Raw genomic sequence first — 27,843 nt, forward strand, 5'->3', positions numbered from 1 at the left:
GCTTAAAATATAGGCCGTGTGTTTTGGTATATTTGTGACTGTGGCTACAGCTACTGTCCAAATAATAACAATTATAATTATGGCTAAATGTATATATCGTCTATAATTCTCTAACCAGCCAAACCAGTTCAAATCTGTTTTGGCCAGGCAGTTTTTTATGGACATTCATAGAACCGATTGGATTTTGAGCATTTCCTACTCATAGCTGCCATAGAACATGACTGAAAATTAAAGTCAGTTCACATTTTTTGTTGAACTAAAAATTGTAAATACAATTTTGACAGCAAAAAAACTAAAACATTGTAATTTTTATAACAATGTTAATGTACAGTTATGACTTTTTGATGACCAAAAAATTGAGCAAATATGTAGATTTATTGTGGTCAGGAATTATCGTTAGAAATTGTCAGCTGTTGACATTTCCAGAGCCTAATACAATTTTTTGGCACTTCAGACATAATGCAACACTCAACAGCAAATGACTGAGGACCTGGAAATGAAACTGACTGATGCCTACAAAGCAAGTGAAAGCTCTCAAAAAACATCAAAGTGCTTCCAATAGAAGTAGTAGATAAGGGGAACTTCAGGGCAAGAACAGCTCATATACTGTGCAGGGAAAGCAAAGCAACATCTCCATCTAACTACAGGAGACCTGTAAGTAGATTTAGCTGAGTATGCAGTGGCAGTGTACTGCTGTACTGTGCAGTGTTACTTACAGTACATGAACATGGCCTTCATGAAAGAACCATCAGAAGAAATCTTTACCTGCAATTTTATCATAAGATGCCATGTGTTTACTATTCAAAACAGCATCTGCATATGAATTTTGGATATGGATAAATTAATTTAAAATCAAACTATTTAGGGCATAACCTAGAAAGATTTGTTTGGAGAAAAAAGGAGCAACATTTGAAGGAAATAACTCCTTACAAAAACTGTTAAGTACAGTATATGGTGGATCTGTTATGCTTTGGGGTTGTGTGGCAGATAGTGGAACAGAAAAAACTGTGCAAGTGCAAAGAAAAGCGGATTATACTAAATATCAACAAATTCTCAAAGAGAATCTTAGCAAGGAATCGGGAAACTGAAACTAAGAACTGAAACAATCTAAAACAGATTTTGAAATCTACTGTAAAGTACCTCATATAACACAAGGTGAAGCTTTTGGAATGGCTCTAGATTTGAACATCATTAAAAATCTGGTTACCAATTTTAGTTCAGGTACGGTAAAAATTCATCTATTACTCATTTACTACTATGTAATAAGACTTCAACAAAAGCTTCTTTACTTCTTCATAACACAAAGCATCAGTAAAGTGTTTATTCATCTCTGCAATGTGATCAACTAATAAAATGTCACTTTGGAGTAGTCTGAGGTGGCTTAACTGAGACATATTTCACTTGACATTACATATTTAGTATAAGTCCTGTGAAATCTTCATATTAACAATTAATTTTACTATCATGTCAATATGCCACACTGCAGAGATGAAAAACTGATCTACTGATGCTTTTTATGTGTTATAAAGACCAATGGAAGCCTTTGTTAAGGGCTTGTTACTTTACAGTAAATGATTAACAGATTCATTTTTGCAGTACCTAAACTAAAGTGGCACCAATAATCTGTGAGATGATCTTAAAATGAGGTGTGCACACAAGAAATTAAAAGAACATCCAACAGCTTAACAGAAGAATGGGGACAAATTTCATAATAAAAATTCAAAGACTCATAGCTGGCGACAAAAAATGTCTGCAGGCTGTGATTTTTGCCAAAAAGGGTGTTACTAAGTACTGACTTAGTAGAGCACAGAAACTTTAGCAAATGTCATATGTCAATTATTTTTTACTTTTTTTTTTTTTGTTCAAGTAAATTATAGATAATTGACATTTTCATAAAATTGTTGCTGTTTTAGTTTGTTTGCTTTCAAAGTTGTGTTTACTATGTAACATTTTTTTACTTCAAATATTAACAAAATACTTCATTTGCCCAGCGACTTCCAAGCTTTTTCATGGAACTGTATGTGTCTGTCTGATACATAAAAGGTGGAAAAAATATAATTGCTTTGTTCTGCCCACCAATAGAAAATTAAATGGCTGATCATATTTCAAGTCATCGCTATGATGTTGTCTGGGTCACTTGTTTTTAGTTTTGATCAAGATGGCAAAATTCATATTTTTGGTTTGAGTATTAAAAATGTTTTACAGATTTTAAAGAACTTCTAAATGCTGCAAATGCTACCGAATTCAAAACAGTTGCAGAGTCTTTTCATATTTAATTTATGTTCCTAAAAATCTTTGAATCAGTTAAATTATGCTGATTTTTATCAGTGGGTGATAGCTCTTGTCTGTATTTAAAATTAAATAGTAATATGTGCTAATGAGGCATCTTTATCTGAAAAAATGTCATAGTGCTCCTTCAATGTTGCATCAAATGCTTGCTTTTTTTGTTTTAGCAAATGGTGTGCCACGCATGTGGTCATGAAGAGCTTTAACAGACACAGAACAGCACAGGACCTTGTTTTACAGAGTAGGTCATTAAAGAAATGTAGATGAGAGCAGTGAAAATCTGGAAAAGAAGCTGAACAGACAGGAAGAAATATAAGAAGTTGACAAACTTGTATTTGTTCAGTTGTTTTTGTTTGTAATTAAAAGTGTAGTCCTAGTCCTTTTTCACAATCTGCAGTAGAAGAATTGGTAATAGAGCCAGATCCAGACTGAAGTTAATTAATTGTAGAAAACAAAATGCTTGTTTTATCTTTGGCCATTCAGCCATAAAATCTATTTGTAGATGTGGTGGTTAGTGACTGTCTGGACATATACAGTAAGGCCAATGGAAAAGGACATGATTAGCACTAGTGCGACCTGTCATCCCGGAGTGGTATTACATACCTCAGATTACCCTGGAGGGTGATCAACTGATGTGCATGTGTGACATGGGATTATGTCTGTAAGTTTCCATAAATAAAATTAAAATCAGTATTAAAATCAGAGGAGTTTCAAGAGTGATATGATTTGAAGGAAAAGGCAATGTTTATAACTGGAGCTGTGGGCTTTTTACAGTACTTCAGTACTCCTTGGCTGACTTCCAGGAAGGAAGGATTTTGTTGTACATTCTGGGTAATGGTGCTCCTTCATTATGTTGCCTCCTTTACTAAGACAACATGCTATTAAACTGTTTAGACTACTGAAAGGTCTGTTCCAGGAATTGACCGGATTGGTTTCACTATCAGTAGTGCTTTGCCAGCAGACATTGACCAGATTATCAGGCATTTTTTACATTCACATTCTGCAGTAGACTTTACCTATAGAAGTTGTTAAGTGCTCAACAAATAAAGGTGAAAGTAAGACATGGCATGATTTATCAGTTTATTTCAGTAGGGACAGGTTTTGGGTCATAATGCTCGATCAGAAAGGACTAATAAATTCCCTTGCACTAACATTAGGTTCTAACTTTACTTTCACATATGAAGGCTTATATCGTACTGATCAATGATTTTCAGGCCAATTCAAAGACTGCTGTCTGAAAAAGAACCTCTGTGGTTCTTAAGAATACTGTTCAGACTGTTTTGATGAAGGGATTCTTATTTCTAGGTTCTTTTGATGATAAAGACAGTGTTGTTTTGAACTTATGAATTATCTGGTGGATGCCATTTAAATCTAACAAAAGCTTTGGGGAATGTCCCATTATCTTGACTTATGAACCCATAATCACCGTTTAATTCACTCTGTTTGCTAGGATTTAGGCTTGGGGAAACTATTTCAGAAATTCTTCTTTTTTTTATTAATTTTATTGTAATCATTCCATACAAATCAATCAATTTTTACTAAAAGTAGCATTGAGAACAAGTCGACCCCCACCCCTGAGAGAAAGAGCATGGCCAACGGAGTAAAACTTAAGGCTTGTAAACATACCTAAATTGATGAGTTTAATAAGCCAATAGAGATGAATGGAGAAGAAAAAGAAATGCAGAAATAATTGCTTCCTTGGTGCTTTAAGAGCTTATTCTAAAATATTACTGATTAAATCCTGCCATGTTTTGAAAAAAATCTTTACAGATCCTCTAACTTGAGTATTTGATTTTTTTCCAATTTCAAATAGTATAAAACATTGATTTCCCACTGACTTAAAAGAGGGGAGTTAGGATTCTTCCAGTTTAGCAAATTAAGTCTGTGTGCCAAAAGTGTAGTGAATGCAATCACAATTTGTTTCTTTCTCCACTTTAAACCCATCTGGAAGAACCCCAAACACAGCTGTTAATGAGTTAGGAGGATTGTGAGACTAAGGCTGTCTGAAAAGTAATTAAAAATTTTGGTCCAGAATGATGTTAATTTGGTGCAGGACCAAAACATGTGACCCAGTGAGGCTGGGACTTGATTGCAGCGTTCAGCAGGTTGGATCCTTCCCTGGAAACATTTTGGAGAGTTTTAGGAGACAAATGTGCTCGATATATAATTTTGAGTTGAGTAATTGTATTCTTTGCGCATATGGAGCTTGAGTGAATTCTCTGCATTGCTACTTTCCACTCCTTTTCTGATATATTGATTAAGAGATCTTTTTTCCCAGTGTTCTCTTGGATCTTTCAAAGGGAGGGACTGTAAAATAATTTTATATTGAAATTGAGCAATATTTTTTCCAGCATGGATGAGGGTGCAAGATGAGGAAAATCGGGCAGGTTCTGTTTAACAAAGTTCCTATTTTGAAGATAGTGAAAGAAATGTGTAGCTGGAATGTTGAATTTGGAATCTAATTGTTCATAGGATGCCAAGATGTTCTCTATATAAAGATCTCTAAGCAAGTTAATCCCAAATTTTTCCAGATATTAAAACTGCATATGTTTGAAGGTTGAAAGAGGTGGTTCTCTTGCAGAGGTGCCACAGATAAAAGCTTCTCCATCTTAAAATGCTTTCTACATTGGTTCCATATTCTGAGTGAGTGAAGCACAATTGGGTTATTAGTATATTGCCGATAACTTGCATTTATTGGGGCACAGAGCAGGGAATATAAAGAAGTACTGCAGGATTTTACTTCTATTGGACCAGCCTGTGTATGTTCATCTATTTGTGTCCAGGTTTTTATAGCTTGTATGTTTGCTGCCCAGTAATAAAACTGGAAGTTAGGTAGAGCCATGCCACCTTCTGCCTTGTCTTTGTAGGGTCGCTCTTTTGATACGTGGATGTTTTGAGTTATAAATAAATGAGGTTATTGTTGAATCTAATTATTTAAAAAATGTATATATTATTGATGTATATTGGAATGTTTTGAAATAAAAAAGCTTAGGAAGAATATTCATCTTAACAGTGTTAATTCTTCCAGCTAGAGTGAGATGAAGGGTTGACCATCTATGCAAGTCTTGCTTAATTTTTTCCATGCAGACGGCAAAATTTTGTTGATAAAGAGCTTTATGTTTACTTGTGATGTTTACCCTAGGTATTTAAACTGTTCTGCAATGATAAAAGGTAGGGTGTCTAATCTAATATTATATGCTTGAGAATTCACTGGAAAGAGTACACTTTTATTCAGATTAATTCTGAGACCAGAGATCTTTTGAAATTCTGTGAGTGCTGTTAAGACTGCAGGCACAGAATTTTCTGGGTCTGATATATACAGTACCATATCATCTGCATATAGAGAAATTTTCTGTTCCAGTCCTTCTCTGATAATCCCCTTTATCTGATCAGTATTTCGACAGTGTTTGCCAGTGGTTCAATGGCGATTGCAAATAGCAGCGTGACAAGGGCATCCTTGTCTGGTACCACGTTCTAGTTTAAAGTAGTCTGAACAAATGTTGTTGATACAAACTGAAGCTTCTGGATTGGTATACAGTAGTTTGATCCATGCACAAATGTTCGGCCAAACCCAAATTTCTCCAATGTAGTAAAAGGTATTTCCATTCAATCATGTCAAATGCTTTTCTGCATCCAATGATAATAATATTTCTGGGGTGTTTGACTTTGTTGGTGAGTATATTACATTAAACAGGCGTCAAGATTTGAAGATAAGTGTCGACCCTTGATAAATCCAGTTTGATCTTGTGATATTACGAAGGAGCACTTTCTCCATCCTTGTAGCTATGATTTTTGAGAGTATCTTAACGTCAAAAGTGAAATTGGTCTGTATGATGCACATTGTAATAAGTCCTTATTTTGTTTAGGAAAATGGTGATTAATGCTTGACAAAAAGTTTGAGGAAGAGTTTGATTGTCTCTGGCTTCTGTAAATGTTGCTAATAGGAGGGAGCTAGCTGAGCGGAGAATTTCTTATAAAATTCTGCAGGGTAGCCATCAGGGCCTGCTGCTTTTCCGCCTTGAAGTGACTTTATAGCATCTAGTAAATCTGATAACGGCAGAGGTTTATGCAGTTCGTCCACACTAAAAGTATCAATTTGTGGCATCTGTAATGTATCCAGAAATGTATTAGATTTTGTGCTGTCTTCTTTAAACTCTGTAGAATATAAGGATTTATAGTAGTCTCTAAATGTGCGCCTTATATTTTTGTGATCGATAATTTTGTCTCCGTTCATGTTGGTGATTACTGGGATTGAGTTGCGGACTTCTTGCTTGTGGATTTGTTGAGCTAAAAGTTTATTAGCTTTCCGTGTTCATAGTAATGATGTCTGGATGTATAAATTAGTTGTTCAGTTTCTTTAGTTGTCAAGAGGTTGAGTTCTGATTGCAGAGCCTGCCTTTTCCTATGTAGAGTCTTGCTTGGAAGCCTGGCATGTTCTTCATCTATTCTAGTAATTTTGCTCTAATACTTTCTTCTTTGGGAAATATATGAAATAATCTGCCCTCTTAAGAAGGCCTTAAGAGTTTCCCAGAGTATTCCTACAGAAATCTCTGAGGATGTATTTGTCTCTATGAAGAAACTGATTTGTTTGGATATAAATTCTGTACAATTCTCGTCTGCTTATAAAAGCGGATTGAGACGCCATCTGCGAGGTGAGTGTGTGGGGCATAGTGACTTTAGCTCCAAGATCAGAGGTACATGGTCCGAAATAACAATACCATCGTATTTGCAAGATTTAATTGTAGGCAAGAAATTATTATCTATAAAGAAATAATCAATGCTTGAGTAGCAATGATGTACTGGTGAGTAGAAAGGATATGTTCTTGAGTTTGGGTTTAAAAACATCCAGGGGTCTAATAAGTTGTGATCAGTTATAAACTTTGTAATTATCTTTGCAGTGTTAGATGTCGTCCCCCCGTGATAGAAGTCCTATCTAAGAGTGGATTTAAAACACAATTAAAGTCCCTAGCCATTATAATTTTATGAGTGTTCACATTGGGAATGGATGCAAACAAATTTTGTATAAATTCCTTATAATCGACATTAGATGCATAAGCATTTATCAAAATCATTTCACAGTTAGATAAGTTGCCCATGACCATCACATATCTCCCTTCAGGATCCAATACTACATGTGGTGCTACAAATGAGACTGTTCTTTGTATGAGAATTCCCATACCTCTAGTTTTCTTTGTGTCCTGCGGTGGATTGGCACCCTGCCCAGGATTGGTTCCTGCCTTGTGCCCTGTGTTGGCTTGGATTGGCTCCAACAGACCCCCGTGACCCTGTGTTCGGATTCAGCGGGTTGGAAAATGGATGGATGGAAGGATAGTTTTCTTTGTAAAGCTAGAATGGAACATTTGGCCAGTCTAGTCCTTTTGCAGCTGGAACTGATCCTTGCTTAGTAAGTGGGTCTCCTGTAAAAATACTATTTTAGCATTTAAATTTGTTAGGTGAGAGAAAGAATACTTTCTTTCTCTTTAATTCGTGATTCAGGCCTTTAACATTCCAGCTCACAAAGTTAACTGTCCCATCATGGAGACATCGATTCTGAATTTTTGATGTCATTTTATAGTCTTAACTGGAAGTGAGACAGCTTTAACCTTAATTTTCTATTTCCCCATGAGTTATTGCCATGCAGCCTATTGTTACGTTGGTAGTTATAATTATAAGGATTAAAAGGATAGATTAGATATAGCCTGCTGTCTTCCCCCCTTAACCCCTCACCCTCCCATTTTGCCTCCCCACGTGAGGCTGGACCCCACTTCATGCTTTCCCGGTCCTCTGACATACCTAGAGACAGAGCACATCCAAAGCAAAACAAGCCCCCACGCAGTGGCGTTTTAGGATTAAAAAATAGAAATATCTATTGTCAATATAGTCTAAATACTATATGCCTAAAATATAATCATTAACAAACTATAAACCTAAAATATAATCTTCAGAATAAAGTATTAAGATAATAAACCCGGGGAATGGTGTTAGAAAGTGGTCCAGAATTAGCATAGTAAGTCTTAATCTATACTAATAAAAGGCAAAGCCCTCACTGACTAACTCACTCACTCACTCACTGACTGACTCATCACTAATTCTCCAACTTCCCGTGTAGGTAGAAGGCTGAAATTTGGCAGGCTCATTCCTTACAGCTTACTTACAAAAGTTGGGCAGGTTTCATTTCGAAATTCTACACGTAATGGTCATAACTGGAACCTATTTTTTCGTCCATATACTATAATAGACTTCTGCTCGATGCCCGTGGGAGGCGGAGTTACGCCTCTCACATAATTTAGTGCCTGCCCATATAAGGCCGTCCGTCAGCGGCAATCCAATTGAAACACTGCCGCTAAATATTCACGGTTGAAGGACTGTGCTTATGCAGAGGAAGATGAGATGGTCAGGGTGGTGTTTGGCACAAACTCGGCGAAACTGCGAGAGAAACTTTTAAGTGCTGGGTCTTAGCTAACATTAAATACAGCCGTGGACATCGCACGAGATGGCACCAGCACAGCTGGAAACCTTCGATGCATGTACACCGAGCGGCTCACGTGAAATGACGCAGTGCACAGGCAAAAAGCAACAGTTCCAAAGAGTGCTGAACAAAAACCGAATTACACAATTGAGAAGGCAGCAAAAAAATATGAAGCGTGTGATACATACAAGCATATTCATAAGTGCAGCTACTGCGAAACAAAGCACACGGTGGAAAAAGTCAATGTCCCGCTAAAGGAACACAGTGTAAAAAAAAACCCGTGCGTGCAGTGTGTCACGTCTCAGATAGAGGAAGAAGAGCTGTTTATTGATGCAGTAAGAAACGAATCGATGAATGAAACCTGTTATCTTTACAACGATTGACAAACACGGAATGTAACTTGAACACATCCTACAAATACGAACCTGATTGAAAGAAATAATGATAATCAAATCCTTGATGACAGCAACACTCCTAACACTAAGAAAACAATTACTGTATATTGACACTCATGTTACATTGTTTTTAAAATGTTCCCTTTTCCCCTTAACACACTACTTCTCCGCTGCGAAGCGCGGGTACATATATATGTATATATATATACCCCGATCTACATACGCTCAAATAGATAAACCACACGCGGGCTAATGGTAGAGCCTTCGCCTCTAGCGCCGACTACCGACGTTCGATTCCCAAGAGGGGGTACACTGAGTATGTACGCGCGCTTCCCGATTCATTTTACCTTCGCATCCCCTTGGTTTGAGATGTATGAAAAAATATGCGGTTAACGCAGAAAGACAGATCACCAATTGAAGCTTTATGAATAATGGATACTTTATTCGTCATCAATGATTGTTTTGGTAAAGCCATACTCAGTGTATTCATTAGATGAACGGTAAAAAAGTAAGAGCAAGGGGAGGGTGACTTATTGAGGCACGCAGGCAAAACCACAATAGCACGCGGGCTCGATGTACTGTACTGTAGTGTGCGTCAACTCTGTCTGATTTGTGCAATCACATTCGAAAAAATATATCTTTTCAAGTTCTATTTAGTCCATATGTGTCAAACTCAAGGCCCGCCCGAGATCATTTTATATACTGTATTATTGTTATTAATGGCCCGGGGATATGAAGCGCTGGTAACACAATAAACTACAGATCCCATAATGCAGCGCTTCAGCTGCCTTGCCGAACACTTACCGCGTTAATCAAGTCTAGCTTATGATGTTGCAAGTTATTGCGAAGCTAGCCCACACGATGCCGAAGAGAAAAGTTGATTCTGAAAATAGAGTCTTTAAAAACCGATGGGAGGCTGAGTATATGTTTACTGACAATACCGGTAAACCCGTGTGTCTCATTTGTGGAGCTAATGTGGCTGTAATTACAGAATTTAATCTAAGACGGCACTATGAGACAAGACATCAGGATAACCTGAAATACCTGAATGCAATGCACAAGATACAGAAAGCAGAAGAGTTAAAGAAGAATCTGACACTTCAGCAGATGTTTTTACCCGTGCAAAATCACATAGTGATTTCAAATGAAGCTTCTTTTATGGGAGACACAAATGCACCAGTGCAACTTGCCCCACTTTCACTGTTGCCAAGTAATGTTGAACCAAGTCGGCACAACAGTGTTCCCAAATACGCACTTTGCTGAGTTCACACAGCGCTTTTGTGACTTTGAAGAACAAAAAAAGAATTTTGAGTTGTTTCGCAACCCATTTGCCGTCGATGTGGAAACTGCACCTGTGCAGATTCAGATGGAGGTGATTGAGCTGCAGTGTAATGGCACACTGAAGGCAAAGTATGATACTGCAGGGCCAGCACAGTTTATTCACTCCATTCCCGCAGAAATGCTCCAGCTCCGTCTACATGCGGCTCGAACCTTGTGCATGTTTGATAGCACATATCTGTGTGAGAAGCTCTTCTCAGTGATGAAGAATAACAAAACAGCACACAGGAGTCGCCTCACTGATGAGGACCCTGCAGTCCATCCTGAGAATCTCCACAACACAGAACCTCACACCAAACATAAACGAACTTGTTGCCAAAAAAAGATGCCAGGCGTTCAGCTCTGATAAAATGACATATGAGCAAAGACAACTGAATGATTTGATTTGTTATTGCTGAAAGGAACACATTTTATTTATATTTCTAGGTTTTGTTATGCAGCATGTTCATATTTGAATTTGTATAATTTTGACAAGATATATTTTTATGGAAAGCAAAATCTTTTGGGATATTTAAAATTTAAGTTTATTTTTTATAAAAAATTACATAAGAGTAAAGAAATTTGAATGTTTGTTCTTTTAACGTTTACTTTATTTCTAACTTGTATAATTTAGACAGGATATATTTTTATGGAGAGCAAAATATTAGTTTAAAGTTATTTAAGGTTTGAGTTGATTTATTCCGGAATAATATTCCTGTCTGTTTTTATTCATATTTATGTTCAAAAAAGTTAAGTTTTAAAAGTTTAGTTTTAGTGTGTTCAATAAATGTTTATCCTGTTCGCCCAACCTAAAGTGTGTTTTGGATTTTGGCCCCTGTGCAATTGAGTTTAATACCCCTGATTAAGTCGACACAAATATCTTTGGTTGGAATGTAAGGCAAATTTACTCTTTAGATTTCTATGGTGAAGAAAAATTTATGCAATGATGCCTACATTTAACTTACATTCCTACCAATGATATTTCTGTCGACTAAATACAAATTCCTTCTATTTAAAATTTAAATAGAACTTGAACAGATACGATAGTTCATAATATCCACGCAGACTTGCACGTAAGAGCGGGAGTCATCCGTTTTAACAAACAGCGTATTGCACTGATACAAAATAGCCTGCCCATTTAATTATTTAGGAATGGATAAATAAATTAAGATTTTGTACAAATAATGTTTTTCATTTTTCTTTCTTGATGGATTCTGCCACCTCCAGCAACAGTTGCTCGCACCCCAAAGAGTGTATATATATATGTGTGTGTGTGTGTATGTGTATATATGTAGATATGTATATACAGTATATGTGGATGTGTGTATATATATATATATATATATATATATATATATATGTATGTATGTATGTATGTATGTAATGTGTGTGTGTGTGTGTGTGTGTGTGTGTGTGTGTATATACAGTATATATGTATATATATATATATATATATATATGTGTGTATATATATATATATATATATATATATATATATATATATATATATATATATATATATATGACAGGAACATTCATCACTCACAACAGTGACAAAACAATTAAATTGACAATCATGTTACGTTATTTTCAAAATGTTTCCTTTTCTTTTTCATTACTTCTTTAACACACTACTTCTCGCTAGTGCAATAATAATAACAATAACAATAAACCAAGGGTATGATGTTAAACAGTCTCCTTTAGGGCAGAGAAAAATAAATAAATAAAAAGATAAACACAAACATCTATAACTGTAATTAAAACATAAACAGATAGGCATCTGAGTAATAAATAGAATGTATAATTATAATACCCGTATCTTTACAAATAGATCAGACAGTAGGTTATATATCCTTGCCATGTCATGACAGGCTACAACTCACTATTGTGTTTCAGAATAGTGTCGGGATCAGCTTTCTTAATTCCTTTTCTGCTTCTTCCTTGCTGGCGAAGTCATAGAATTGACCTTGCAATTCCACTTTCAGTTTGGCAGGATACAAGAGGCTGTATTTGATATCAGCTTGCCCTAACCGCTGTTTAATGTTGTAGAAGGCTGCACGTTTAGTAGCTGTTGCGGGAGAGAAATCAGGGAAGATACAAATGTGGTTACTTTCATATATAATCTCTTTCTGGTGTCTGAGGAGTGCCATCACCTCTATCTTAAATAATAATCTCTTGAAGCGAATAATAGAAGACCTAGGTCTAATGGTATTTGATCTGCATACACGATAAGCCGCTGCTATCTCAGAATCTGCTTTAAAGTCTTCTTCAATTATTTTGGAAAATAGTTCAGATGCGAATTTCACTGGGCTTGGACTAGACCTTCGATTCTAATATTATTCCTTCTGCTTCCATCTTCCAAAGTAGCAAGTCTGTCTCAGAGTTTTTTGCATTCTGAGTTGGTAGCCGTTGCTTTTCCTTCAGCAGTGGCAGCTAGATTTTCGGCTGTTTCAATCCAAGTCGTGAATGTCTCCTCGACATCCTCCAGTTGATCAGCAAGTGTGCTCAGTTTAGACGTGGTTTCCTGAATGTGCTCTTCAATTTTACCCAGCCTATCTTTAAAGACTGTCTCAAAGCGAATATGTATGCGTTTCTCCAAGTCTTTATTATCCTGCTGCAGGTCCTGTCGCAGCTTCTCATTTCCCTTTTCACTTCCCTTCTCATTTGCCTTCTCGCTTTTCCTTTTATCTTTCTTTATCTCTTGCTTGAGCTCAGCGATCATCACCTTCTTTTCAGACAGATCATTTCTGCTTTCGCGCTCCGTAGGTGAGGCGGTGGGCTCTATTATAGCCGGTGTTCCCGGCTCGCATGGAGCAGTTGAAAGCGCAGACTGCAAGGCCTTTTCCAGTTTCAGATGATCTTATCCAATCAGCGAGCTATCATGACCTGCATCACTCGCACTCGTAGATTCGCTCCCCATTTTGCTCTCAGCCGGAGATGATGTAGCAGACCGTGATCCTGAGGAGTCTGGGCTTTCGCCCATCTGATCCAGGTCAGTCTCTGAAAGGCCATACCTTGAGCTTGAACTTGGACTTGTCGGTCTGAGCTTGGATGTAGCTTTAGTTTTCATTTCTTTCTGTGCCCCTTTCTTGTTGGCCATGTTTATACAGTATATGCTTGCATATACTGTAGTAGTACCCTCAGGTTGAATAAATACAGGATATCTGAGGATAATAAGAAGATAATATGAAAAATAACACTGCTGCTAGCGGAGCTCCGCTTCAGATGTCCATCTCTCGCAACGGACGAGACCAACATTTCAGAAATTCAATCCATTGTGGTTCGTAATACAGGGTGGTAGGGTGCCGCCAATCACCCGAATATTTTATAAGCTCTACTTAAATTAATTATATAATGTGAAATAATCATTGTTTATTTTCATTAAGAATTTGTTTTGACTTGTGTTTGTTTAATCTCTGTGTGAATAAAAAAATAAATCAATAGATTCTGTGTGAATACTTATACTTCCAGAGTGAAGGGATGCCACCCAAATGAAATGTCTATGTAAGTCCTTGAACTTTTGGCAAGCAGGTGACCTTAGGCTGCCCTTTAATTGGTTGCTTTCAGATTTTTCCAGGGAGCCAACTCTTTGCACCCCAGACACTCCCACATTCATTGGCAGTAAAATAGTACTGTTTTACATTTTTTTTTTTTTTAAATATAATGTGATTGGACAATCTTCGACACGCTATGTAATGTTGCCATCAATGGTTCACAGTTTACATCTGCCATGTTCACACCTACGTGACACAGATCAGCAAGCAGAACTTTAGAGATGGCAATGTAAAGCAGATCTTCGGATTTTATTTATTTAATGAAACACCCCTTCACAAATCATTCACTTGAAGAAAAAACAGATAAAGGAGCTTGGGCTTGATCACCCTGACTTAAGAATTCGAGGGTAAGCTTAGTGTACACATGGAGTTTTTCCAGCTCTTGTTATGACAAACGAACTTGGCTAACTGAGTGTGGTGGTGTAAGTAATGCCTTTTTTTTTGATTTCCCGGTTTGCTGTTTCATAAGGTTGGTACTGAAGTGTTATGGACAACAACGAGGGTACGAGATCTAAAACATCTTTCTGAATAATGCAATCAGCATGAAAGTAGCCACAGTTTTCTAGAAAATAGCATAAGGCTACATTTTTTTGGACGATTTATCATTGCTGGACAGCTCAATGAAGGCTACAGGATTGGCATTAGAAGGTACAACGAAGTGATGACTAAAAATAGATACGTCCTGTCCAATATAATAGATGAGGTATATATGCATTTGTGGTTAGTAATAGTGGTGTGCCCTGGGATGATTTTGGTTACAAAAAGTGTGTCAATACAGAAAAAAAAGAGTGGGGAACACTGCTGTAGACAATACTATGCTGTTACGGTTGTTTGGCAGGCTTAGTGAAATAACTTAATTTAATCAGAAAGTATTGTGGGTTTATGAAATACTGCGGAAATGGTCAAGGACTGGGCACTCTATTAGCAGAGGCAGAATAAGATATGGATTGGGATTATGCTATGGATGTGTTATAAGATGGACAGAAGTCCACATTATTGGAAGATTATAGAGGTGGGGGTGCGGAAATTATGGTGTGGGTTTTGGCTGAAAGGGGAACTGGACAAGTTGGCAGAGGACTGGACAATGTCGTAATATAAAACTTGGGTGGCAGGTGCACCTGTTCATTTCCGCATGTACATTATAGGGCAAGTCATGGGAAAAATAAGGGGACTGTGGATGTCATGAACTGAGGTTTTGGAGCACAGTAGAAATGAGAAAGCTGGAATCAGATTGGGTAGCATGGTGGAAGGGATATAATACATTTTAACATGGATTTGTCCTAAAGGTCTTGCACTGGGTAGACCAAGATGTGCATTGAAACTATGATGAGTTTACAAGAGCATATGGAATGATCAGATAGATACATAGATAGATAGATTGTGAGCTGGAGGGCTGATCGCACCCCAAATAGAGACAGACACCCCTGGGAAAACCACAAACCCTGAAACACTGACTACACATTGCTCCTTATCCTTGCACTATAACGCGTAATACAAGCCTCGCGCGGTACTCCGCCGACTTATAAGCCTTGCGCAGCGCCTGTCAATTTTGGAATTGATTGTTTGCTTTTATCTCTCTCTGCTCCTAGCGGAACTGTCATCTCTGACTTGTCATGGAGCACGTTTAAGCTCATGTGTTTGCGGTGTCTGAATAAAAATCCTTCTTTTTTTCTACGACCTTCTGTGTCTCTGTGCAAATCTGTGACCCAAGCGTGACAAGATATAAAAGGCACTATATAATAAGTAGATGTGAAAGGGACTGTATAATAGATAGACAGTTTTTCCCCTCCAAAAGTTGGACCCCACTGAAATTTTTTTCCCCAGCCACCATTGAATTCCGTAGCTCTATGTGTGTGTGAAGGGCAGCTAGAAATTTTAGTAGCAAGAATGGATCACCAGCCTGGCTTAAGCATCCAAGTCTGTTATCTCTTGAACTGTAATGTTACATGAAGAACTAATGATTCCATCTATAAGAATGAAGCAATGACTGCATGGTCATTGAATGTGTAGCAGAATTTCAATTCAGGATGATATATATAAGTCTTTATATATGTCCTTACAAAAAGAAAAACTTTTTACAAATGGCAGTTTATTTAAAACCTATAATAACTTAAACCAAAATCACTCAAACTTTATTTAAGCTGAGGCGTGAACCGTCAGAGGTTTGTTTAGCAAAGCAAGCAAAATTATAATATGATGACAAACTGTCAAAAACGTAAGTAGAAAAAAATTAAAACAGGTTGTACCTGTAGAATAGAGGCAAGGAAGTGAAATTATATCAAGAATTAAGAATGTGGTACTTTGAAACCAAGGAGTAATTTGAAACATAGGAGGCTGTAGCATGGTCAGCAATTATAGATGAGAGGTTGGTAATTCTTTAATGGAGTCATATATCTAAACATACAGTGATCCGTCGCTAGATCACCTTTACGACTTTCGTGGCTTCACTCTATCGCGATTTTTTCTCATACACGCTTACGTCACTACTCATTCGCTTTCTGAGAACTTTTATCTAAGCCCCTCGAAGGCTCCTAAATGTGCTGCTTTTTCTAAGCCTTCTGACAATAAAACTAAGCGCTGGAGGAAGATGCTTACTATCCAGGACAAGGTGAAACTCTTGGATATGATCAAAGATGGCAATACCCTACAAAAGCCTCCTCACGCATATGAAAACACAGCGCCAGCAACTGCCTATCAAGATGTTCTTCAGCTGCGCACCCAGACACCTACTGCCTACTCCTAGTACTCCTTCAGCAGAAGAGGACAACGGCGCACCTGCTGAAGATACTGCACCACCTGAAGACTCTCCTACTGAGGTCGTGCCTTCATAGGTTAGTGGTTGTGTGTAAGAACTGTGTGTGTGTGTGTGTAATTAAATGTACAGTACAATAATCTACTATATAAAAGCAGTCGGGATTGTCCTACCGTCCCATGAGTGCAAAGCGTAGCGGTATTCAACTTATCACAGACTTACTACTTGCAGCTTGCAGTATGAAGCGACGCGATGTGAGCGGAGTTCTGGTGTTCCCATCTTTCCCTTGCTTTTGTATGTGATGCGCTGGAAAAATAGACAAAATTATGTCTCTTGAAATAATTAATGTTGATGGAGTACAAATACCTCACCGCATAGTAAATATCAGGGGAGATGGTGCTTGCTTATTCTCATCTATAGCTTATTTAGTGCATGAAACTCCATCTTTAGCGGTACAGATTCGGGCTGACATTGTATGCCTTTGGACAGGCACTCGAGGGGATAAAAAAAACGTAAGTTTTCGGGAGATGTTCTCATTCCCTACACTTACATGTCTGATGTACACATGGAGTGCACACAAATTGGGGATAAAAGTCAGTCGCCTTAAAAGGCGGGTGAGCCTAGTAATAATATGATATTTGTAACGTCTAATATGTCTTATTTTCTCTAATATATTGGGTAATACGAGTGTAATGGTGATTAAAGGGTGTTATTTCATGTCTATAGGGCTCTAATAATGTTAAAAAATGTATTTAGAAGGTCGTAAACAGGTTTTCTATACTCTAACTGCGAAAATATTCAATTTATAAATAAAGAATCCTACTTCGCGAAAATTCGTTTATCACGGTAGAGTCTGGAATGCATTAACCGTGATAAATGAGGGTTCACTGTACTGTAAATAAAGAGTTTCCAGACACTAACAATTAAACCAGGAGCTACAAGATTGGCCTCAAACGGTCTCCAGAATTTGGTACAGGAGGGTTTGGTGTGGATAGCTTTTTAAGATAATAGCAGACATTCATAGATGGTTTTGTATCTGACAGTCTGCCAAGGTGTAGTGGCATGATTGCAATGAAAATGTCAATCCTTTACTGGACAGGCTTCAATTGACTCTAAAATAGGTTGTTCAAAATAAATAGCATTGATTGGTCTTTTTGTTCAGTTGCTTGCATGTCTTAGGGCTAGCTTTTTTCATATAATGTTACAATTGAAAATAAAGGCAAAGAAACTCACAACAGTTACAGTGGGATTTCTTTGTTTACAAATTTAATTATGATTTAAAAATTATTTATATTGCTTGTTTGTAAATTTGGAATTATTCAGGGTAAGCTTTTTGTTAAACACTGCAGTCAAAGTCAAACCAGCCATCGTTCATTAAAGGAAACAATAAACACTTCCAAGAGTTTCTATACATTCTAATACTAAATTCACTGTTACGCGTTTCATGTTTACTGATAGTTAAAATATTTAAATAAATGGTCTTTAATAAAGTTTTTAAATTGTATAACCTTAATAAAAGGATAAGTGTCTGTGTATTTTTCTGGTTGCTATGCTTCTGTCATTCCAACAGATGGCACATTACAAACATTTTTAGTACTAAAATACAGGACATGACCTCTGCATTAACGTTATTGGAATGTATTTTGTAATGCATGTAGTAATAAAATGCATTGCATTTGTCATTCCAACAAATGGTGCATTACAATTGCAATAATGCATTTTATTATTACAAATGGTGCACTGCAAATGTTAACACAGAGGTCTACGTTGATTATTTAAATTTCAACTTGTCATAGACAGGTAGCACAGTTAATAGTGTAAAAGAGAAGCTTTATAGCATTTGCTGACTTGAGGTTATGGTTTATATTGCCATATGCAATTACTATGATGAAATTCTTTATTTCATTTTAATTTATTTAAATAATAATAATAAAAGGATTCATAAATGAGAGAAAATGGGTGTTTTAAAGCAGCACGGCAGGCCACATTACAGGCAGGTACTTTACCCTGCAATGGTGTTTGGCTAGCTGTGTATTAATAATACCAATCCTACAGTCGTATCCCCATTATTCATAACCCAAACTGTCTTTAAACCTGCTAATCTGGGATTTGATGGTGCAATTCCATCTGCTAGGCTGTAAAGGTGAGATGTTCACACCAGTAGTGATCTGAATCCTTTATTAAAGCACAGGCTTTATTATGGCACCATTTCTGTTTGGCTGATGGCAAGTCAGTGCCTATGATGTTGTTCATTTTCGTGTGGTTGTGTTTATTTACTGCATGGTGGTAGCACCAGTCACAGCTACCTCAGTCACACCTGTGTGTTCTCAGAATCACCTTGGTGATGTACTGTAAGTCTAGCTCAGGTCATTTTGTGAATAGTGAGCACAGTCTAGGGCTGAAGCAGTGTCACTGGTGGTTTGAAAATCTACATGAACAAGGTTTTCTTGCATGTGTTTACCACTTCTGGTGTGCCTATTAGGAATCCATTATCTGGCTGCAAATAAGGTAAGTAAGCTTAGCTGGGAAAAACTGTGTTAAAGACAGAGATGAAGCAAGGCTGAAATGCCATCCTAATATAAACTGCTCAAAAAATTAAAGGAACACTTTGAAAACACATCAGATCTCAATGGGAAAAAGAAATCCTCCTGGATATCTATACTGATATAGACTGGGTAATGTGTTAGGAACGAAAGGATGCCACATCGTTTGATGGAAATGAAAATGATCAACCTACAGAGCCCTGAATTCAAAGACGCCCCAAAAATCAGAGTGAAAAAATTATGTGGCAGGCTAGTCCATTTTGCCAAAATTTAATTGCAGCAACTCAAAATTGTACGCAGCACTTTGTATGGCTCCTGTGTTCTTGTATACATGCCTGACAACATCGGTGCATGCTTCTAATGAGATGACAGATGGTGTTGTGGGGGATCTCCTCCCAGATCTGGACCAGGGCATCACTGAGCTCCTGGACAGTCTGAGGTGCAACCTGGTGGCATTGGATGGACCAAAACATAATGTCCCAGAGGTGTTCTATTGGATTTAGGTCAGGAAAGTGTGGTGGCCAGTCAATGGTATCAATTCCTTCATCCTCCAGGAACTGCCTGCCTACTCTCACCACATGAGGCCAGGAATTGTCGTGCACCAGGAGCCACTGTACCAGCATAGGGTCTGACAATGGGTCCAAGGATTTCATCCTGATACCTAATGGCAGCCAAAGGTGCCTTTGTCAAGCCTGTAGCGGTCTGTGTGAACCTCCATGGATATGCCTCCCCAGACAATCATTAACCCACCACCAAACTGCTCATGCTGAATGATGTTACAGGCAGCATAATGTTCTCCATGACTTCTCCAGACCCTTTCACTTCTGTCACGTGCTCAGGGTGAACCTGCTCTCATCTGTAAAAAGCACAGGGCACCAGTGGTGCATCTGCCAATTCTGGTATTCTATGGTGAATGCCAATCGATCTGCATGCTGCTGGGGAGTGAGCTCAGGGCCCATTAGAGGACATGGGCCCCTTGGGTCACCCTCATGAAGTCTTTCTGGTTGTTTGGTCAGAGACATTCACACCAGTGGCCTGCTGGAGGTCATTTTGTAGGGCTCTGGCAGTACTCATCCTGTTCCTCCTTGCCCAAAGGAGCAGATACTGGTCCTGCTGATGGGCTATGGACCTTCTATGGCCCTCTCCAGCTCTCCTAGAGTAACTGCTTGTCTCCTAGAATCTTCTCCATGCCCTTGAGACTGTGCAGGGAGACACAACAAATCTTCTGGCAATGACACGTATTGATGTGCCATCCTGGAGAAGTTGGACTACCTGTGCAACGTCTGTAGGGTCCAGGTATCGCCTCATGCTACCAGTGGTGACACTGACTGTAGCCAAATGCAAAACTAGTGAAGAAACAGTCAGAAAAGATGAGGAGGGAAAAATGTCAGTGGCCTCCACCTGTTAACCATTCCTGTTTTGGGGGTCATCTCATTGTTGCCCCTCTAGTGCATCTGTTGTTAATTTCATTAACACCACAGCAGCTGAAACTGATTAACAACCCCCTCTGCTACTTAACTGACCAGATTAATATCCCATAAGTTTCATTGACTTTATGCTATACTCTGATTAAAAAGTGTTCCTTTAATTCTTTTGAGCAGTATATGTGCCCTGACTTACAAGATGGCAATATGAGCCAGAGAGAAAGTGTCAAACCTTTTCATTTAATCAGAAAACATGGGCAGATCCAGGAAGCCCAGGATTAAGCTACCTATTTGATACATTACAGGAATTTTCAAGCACTTAATGGCCAGCGAGGTAAGTGCCACAGGGTGGTAGTCACTCAAACCTTTGATTTGGCTTTCCTTTAGAAATGTCATTATTGTGGGATTTTTTAGGCATGGAGGGTGAACAGATGAGAACAAAGAAAAAATGTAAATGTCTGTGAATACGGGGGATTAGCTGATCTGCTAATATTCTTAACTAGCCAGTTGTCAAAGTTAATACCTATCAAAAATGAAGGGCCAAAATAAAATAAAAAGCTAATTTCTCTTACTTTTAGCTGACAATGCCATCTTGAGCAGCTAAATGTGCCTATGCTGCAGCAGCTTTTTTTGACTTTGGGAATACTGTCAGACTTTTTAAGGTAATTTACTTAGTTGCCATTAAAATTAGTTTGTAAAAGGATTTTAAAATCAGTTCTGTGAAAAGGAAAGAGAAAAATAATACCTTGTATCTTTTTGCTTTTACTAAACTGGAGGCATAATAAGGTATTTGATTTCTTATTCTGATTTCTGTCCAGTGGTTGTCTACTGCCATTAAATGTACAGCCAGCAAGCCCAAGACCCCTTTTTGCTTTGCACGCTCCTCCACTATAACCTATCATCTACAGAGATGGTAGAGAAAGCTTTAGATTTGTCAAAAATGTCAATCTCTGGTTTTCAATACATTTTGATGTTTTAGGATCCCCTGATCCCAAAAACATTGACATCTCTATGATAGGTGTGTGTCTGTGTGTCATAGTTTCTTGAGGGCAGCCTAAAGCTAAAACAGCTGGACGGAAAAATACCAGACTCTCAATTTAAGCCAGCTTATTGCTATTGTAAATTACCTATTTTATGATCAGAAAGATCGGCATCACAGTGGTAAATAATTAAAGAAATGTTATACAATAGTTCAGACCACTTGGTTTCTAGGGTGCAAATTTCACGTTCAAATTTTTAATTAAACAGATTGCCTAAAATTGTTTAAGGACACCAGAAAATCCATTCACCTTTATTTTGAAGGGTCATATAATACCTACAGTAAGTATACTTCAATATTTCTTTTCCCATTACCTAAAACCAATGCAAAATGATGAATCCAATAATTAGGAAGGCCTAGATGCCAGTTGAAGCCACTGCTTCTTTACAGTTTTTGCCACAAACTCTCTCACAGTTAAATTAATATCATTTTTGATGGCTGCAAGCAGGCAACAGATGCTATTTGTAACTTTCTGGTAAATTACATTTTCACAATCCAATCCGAGGTCAATTTCTTCTTTCCTTCCATTCCCAACTCATCCGTGCCTCCCATCATCTGATCAGCCCTCCTCATAAACTTCATGTCTTGACTCATCTGTGTTAGTTTCTTCTCAAAAGATCAACTGAATCTGTTGTTTCAGTACAGAGTTCTAATTAGTACACTAGGGGGCTCCACCCCCGGCTTGCTTCATTTGCCCTCCCCCGTGTTTGGTTTACCAGATATACAATTTAAAGAAATTGTTATTTTCATGGGAATTGTTACTTATGCATTATTTTCACTTTTACTTTAAAAACTTTTTTAAAAACAATACTTATCCTTTATTTCCGGCCCCGTGCGTGGTTACATCTGTTTCTCGCCAGATGTATAATGCTGCTCATGTTGTGAAGGGGGGCCGGGGTGCAGCCGGACGCACACTAAGGATATGTCGTCGGATCATTTGCTGTCTTTTTGCTGCTTGTGAGCTGCCTGTTCTGCTTGTCGAATGTCATTGTTTTAAGAGCTGGGAGCAAATGATGCTTGTCTGACAAAAGCAATCCAACAACTGCTAGGTTAGATGTCTGTGGAATTGTTATAAATGATGGGCTCAGTGCCTTGACTCATGTGACACTGTAAAAACAATAATTGTACTTTATTTCCGGCCCCGAGTGTGGTTAAATTTCATTCTTGCAGGACGTATAACGCTGCTCGTGTTGTTGGGGGACGGGCGGGACGGGTTGGAGCTGCTGCCATGCTGCCCTTCGATCATTTTAAAGCCTGTACAGCCACTGTCCTTTTTGCCACTTCAAGTCTCTGCTGCTCGCGTTGTGATCGCTTCTCCATTATCTTAAATATACACCTGACAGAATTGTGTTTTCTTTGAAATTAAACTCGTCATTGCTTTAACTGTTGTGGGACCACAGATTCTCATAGCATATGGTCCATTATTGTGTAAATCTACATTTTTGTGCATTGAATGATGCAAATGCAAAAAGACTTTGTTTTCTGATCTTTGCCTTTTATTTCTGACCTTGCTTTGTCCTGCTTTTTTTTCAGTTACACCTGTTCCTGATGATTAATTTCCTTTTGTTTGTGCTAATGCAATCTTTTAGCTGTTGACATTTCATTTATAATGTATTGTCCTTTATACGCTTTATATGCACTGAGACCCCGTATCTGTGTGTGCTGCGTGCCTTTACACTACTGATTTTTTTTTTTTTGCTGGCCGTGCTCTGATATTGCTTGTAAGTTGGGCGTGTCTTGCAAGAGTCTCATGTTCTATATCCCCGCAAGACGCTCCGTGGCCATTCTCTTTCATCTCGCGGGTCTTTTATTTGTCTTCTGTGATCTTAACGTGAAGATCACGTATCCTCACAGAATTTTTTTTTATAATAGAGAAGATAATATTCTGTTCTGAAATCACACTATTAGTCATTGTTATATTGGGGTTTCCTATGTAATTTTGGAGGACTTCTCCAGCTAGTTGTTCTAAGAAGGTATCATTCGGGTTGGCTGGGGCTTCTAGACGGTACAGTACGATTGACTGACCTCAAGTTTGCCACAGTTCAATTGCTCTTTTATTCTCAACTAAAACTCCAAAGTTTGCTTTTTTGCAATTCTTCTCTGGTCACTTAGACTGTGAGTGGTGAGTTGTATGCCAGGCTCTCTTAATAATGATTCCCAGGTTTAAGGGTAAATACATTTAGTACCTGTTAATTTTGTGGTTGTTGGTATTGAGGTTTGTGGGAGGGTGTGCTGTGACAGTTTTCATTAGCACTTATAATTAACTCTGTTATTTCTTCACGTTCTTGGCCCTCTACTGCTATTTTATTACAGCAATTCTTCATCTCTCCTTTATACTGCTTTCTTTCTTCCATAGTGCCTGATGTAAAATTCAAGAACTGAATTTTTTGAGGTCTTGGAGCTAACACTGAAATTTCCAGCATGCTTGATTTTCTAAGGCACAAAATAATCGATTTTACATTTATTAAAAAAATTAAATCTTTCAGCCTGTTTGAATAATTTCTTTTTTATGTGCCAGCTCTCATAAACATGGTATGCTCATTTTAGTTCTTTCAATTAAAAAAATTTATGTCAGCTCTGACTCAAAAGGAAGTTTCTGTTATCTTACTGTGGCAAACACAGAGAGAAACCCAGCACTTTGCAGCACATATTAATCAGGCCCTTGTCAGTCATCCTGCTGGCTGCTTCGTACAAACTACTGTATACTGTAAATTTGAAAGCATATGAGGTCTTCACTGGTTCTGGTACTGAAGCAACTATGAATTCTCTTTCAGACAGATCTTCCTCCAAAATATTCCATCATATCCCTTTTTTTAACTCGCACCGTCATACTTTTGACCGCAACCATGAAACTTTCTATACTGCAGACTTGATAAAATCAAATTCTCTGCTACTACAAAGAGTTGAGCCTGAAATCCAGAGTGCAAGAGCTTGTTTTAAAGGTTCTGAGGCTAAAACCATTAAACTGTCAGTTTTTACACAACAGTTGTGAAGTATTTGCCTTTATCTCTTCCATGAAAAAGAGTTCTGTCCTGGTTACTAACAAATCTAGTGAAGTCAAAACACACTTAGTTGATTTTTTTATATTCTTGTTAGCTCTCAACAGCTCTTAGATCTTGTGCTTTATCATTGTGTCTTCACCATTCTTCCAGTATGGAATTAGATTAACTTCTGCACAGATCTCCATCATGGCTTCCAGTTGAGCTAAATGTAGTTTCTCCCTTTAACTTATCTTACCCTGTATTTAATACTATGCCAACATATTTAAATAATCCTTATTATGTAACACCTCATAACTTTAGAGACCATTGTTTGTGATCAAAATAGAAGACCCAGCATCTGACCCTGGATATGCTGCACAGATTTCATCTCATAGCGGGCTTAGGAATTCCCCATTAAGGGCTAGGATGTGTAGCTGGTGGCAGGTACAGTGCCTTGCGAAAGGATTCATCCGTTTTTGTCCTGCTTTATTGCATTACAACCTGGAATTAAAATGGCTTTTTGGGGGCTTAACACCATTTGATGTGTAGCACAATCCCACCACTTTGAAGGTGCAAAATATTTTTATTGTGACATAGACAATAATTAAGACAAAAAAAATAAAAAACAATCATGGGTGTGCATAAGTATTCACCGACCCCCCACCCCCACCCCCCAAGAAGTCAATGCTTTGTAGAGCGACCTTTTGCTGCAGTTACAGCTGCAAGTGTCTTGAGGAATGTCTCTATTACCTTAGCACATTTAGCCACAGGGATGTTAGCCCATTCCTCAAGACAACACTGCTCCAACTCCTTCAATTTAGATGGGTTGTGTTGGTATGCAGCAATCTCAAGACATGTCACAGTTTCTGAATTGCATTGACATCTACGTTTTGACTAGGCCATGTTAAGACATTTAAATGTTTTCCTTTAAACCACTGCAGCATAGCTTTAGTAATATGTTTGGGGTCATTGTTCTGCTGGAAGATGAACTTTCATCCCAGTCTCTGACAGACTGAAAGAGGTTTTCCTCAAGAATTGCCCTACATTTAGTGTCATCCATCTCCTTGAGTCCTGAACATTTTCCTGTCTCTGCTAATGAAAAACCTCCCCACAGCATGGTGCTACCATGACCATGCTTCACTGTGGGAAGTGTTGGGTTTGCTCCACACATTGCATTTCCCATTATGGCTAAAATGTTTGATTTTAGTCTCATCTCACTAGAGAACCTTCTTCCATGTATCTGAAAAGTCCACCATATGCTGCTGGACAAACTCCAAATGTGTTTTCTTATTTTTTTCTTTAAGCCATAGCCATAGCCATGTCCCATTCTGTGGACTGTATGGCTTAAAGTGGTCCTGTGAACAGATACTCCCATCTCAGCTGTGGATTTCTGCAGCTCCTTCAGTGTTATGCTTATGCAGGGATTTTTTTTTATAACCCAGCCCTGATCTATACTTTTCCACAACCTGCCTCTGACCTGGTTGGTGTGTTCCTTGGTGGTCTTGTTTCTTGCTTAATGATGTTGCAAAGTCTGGGTCTTTCAGAACAGGTCTGTTGATACAGACATCATGTGACAGATCATGTGACACTTTGATTGCACACAGGTGGACCCTAATCACCTAATTATGTGACTTATGAAGTGAACTGGTTGGATCAGATCTTATTGAGGAGCTTCATATAAAGGGAATGAATACATATGCATTCATAGCTTTTCCATTTTTACTTGTTCATGTGTACATCTCAATATATCCATACAAGAAGTTTTATTTTCATTCCATTTTAACAATGATCGTGAATTCATGATCGATTGCATTTGGAAATCGCTAAAATGCAATGGCTTTGTTTTCATATCTATTCTTGCATCATAGAAAATCTAACACAATTTTAAAAGCTCCTCACTGTCCTGATAATCTGAAGCAACGTCGAGTGAGGCTGCAGCTAAGTGTAGATGGACTAACAGAGCTTTTAGTGTGGATGTCACAAGCCACTGAGTGAGCAATGCGATGGTCTTACTGTGAAAACCAGAAAACAGAGATTGAGAGGACGAATATTGAGATTAAAATATTAGAGAAAAAATGTTTTATTATTCCATCACTGTCCAAAGAAATGATGTTATCTTGAGTGCTGTTTTTAAAGCTGTCCCAGTATGACTTAATGGGGGTTAAAATTGAGAGATAGAGGAATATGCTATGCTTAGCATCAAAGTATCTAAAAGCTACTGTTCAAGTTGATTTTTTACAAATACCACAGTTTTCAACTTTGCTCTTGCTGTGCCATATTTATGTTACAGGCAGCCTATAGCTGCTCGATACATTCTAGAAGCAACGGCTACTGTGCGCTCAAAACAAATTGCAGCTGTAGGCAGGTACACACGATGTGCTTTTTAATATTTTGTTCATATTGTGGTGAATGTGTTCAGTTGTAGCATTTTAAAATCACTGATAGCAGTGAAGTTTGAGAACAGTGTGCTTGCCTTGCTTTTTAGTCATTCAGTGAAGGCAGTTGTGCTTTTTTCTCACCCTTTTGCTCTCTGCTTTTTCATCTGTGCATTAGTATAAATAGATCTCAATTTAACCCAATGATCATTTTGCTGATCTTATCCTTGTAACTTTTAATCAAGTTTTCATGACTCCTTCCCTCCATATATGCTATTTTTCCATTAGAGTGGATTAATTTGGTTTTCTCATATTGTGTTTTATTGGCCTTTAATAAAAATAATTAATTAGATCTATATATAGCGCTTTTCTCACTATGCAAAGCACTTTACATAGACAGTTTGGACCCACTTCAGCCTCCACCAATGTGTAGCAACGGGTACACTCACCACACATTAGCCACTAAATGGTTAAGGGGTGATGTGGTATAGCAGGTCCACAGCTCAAAAAAAGTGGCTATTTTAATAAACAAATAATTGGTTGTGCTCGTGCTAAGGAGTGGAGCAGGTACGAGTGATCTGCTGTGAAGATGCTTTGTCTCCGGGTTGGTGCAAGGCAGTTGGCCAACTGTGCATTGTCTTACAGGCAAGTGCAGTCAATCTGATTATCTCAGTATCAGCCCAGGGTGGCAATCAGGCAATCACAACT

At 38.0% G+C, this 27,843-nt stretch overlaps 1 protein-coding gene across 1 annotated transcript in view; it reads left to right on the forward strand.

The window, feature by feature from the left end:
- vps8 (VPS8 subunit of CORVET complex) overlaps positions 1 to 27,843 on the forward strand; it is a 740,642-nt gene that overhangs the window by 660,765 nt on the left and 52,034 nt on the right. The gene's annotated exons all lie outside the window — the stretch shown is intronic.

Source organism: Polypterus senegalus, chromosome 6 (genome assembly GCF_016835505.1).
Source record: "Polypterus senegalus isolate Bchr_013 chromosome 6, ASM1683550v1, whole genome shotgun sequence".
NCBI classification, from domain to species: Eukaryota; Metazoa; Chordata; class Cladistia; order Polypteriformes; family Polypteridae; genus Polypterus; species Polypterus senegalus.